We start from the raw sequence: 396 nt of genomic DNA, 5'->3' as shown, positions 1-396 counted from the left end.
CCTTGAAATCTCCCCCACCCTCCCTTTCCCCTCACCACATACCACCCCCCTCCACCTATCCCCTCCTGACCCCCAGTAACATTACTCCACTCCAACCCCCCCCACCCACCCTTATCCTATCTGCCCCCACCCCCCACACCCCAAACCCCACACCCGGGCCTTATCCAACGCGCCAAAAGCGATACGGAAGCACAAGCGTTTGGACTCGAGCTTGTGTCTGCCTGTGCCTGCTTGTGTGTGTTTTCCTCGTCTGTTTTTTTTTTTTTTCCCTTCTGCGTGCGCTGATTGGCGGTGTCTGATGCGCCGCCCGTGTTCGCTGCCTTTTGTTTTCTCTGCCTCCGCGGCACTTGGCTGAGGCCTCGCGTTGGAGATGAATAATTCCATGCTGTGAGCTCT

General features: G+C 57.3%; 1 protein-coding gene across 1 annotated transcript in view; it reads left to right on the top strand.

The window, feature by feature from the left end:
* LOC119584988 (protein inscuteable homolog) overlaps nucleotides 1-396 on the top strand; it is a 29128-nt gene that overhangs the window by 18625 nt on the left and 10107 nt on the right. The window lies entirely within an intron of this gene.

The sequence above is a fragment of the Penaeus monodon genome, chromosome 19 (genome assembly GCF_015228065.2).
Source record: "Penaeus monodon isolate SGIC_2016 chromosome 19, NSTDA_Pmon_1, whole genome shotgun sequence".
In the NCBI taxonomy this organism is placed as follows: domain Eukaryota; kingdom Metazoa; phylum Arthropoda; class Malacostraca; order Decapoda; family Penaeidae; genus Penaeus; species Penaeus monodon.
This window is presented reverse-complemented; position numbering and strand designations above follow the sequence as displayed.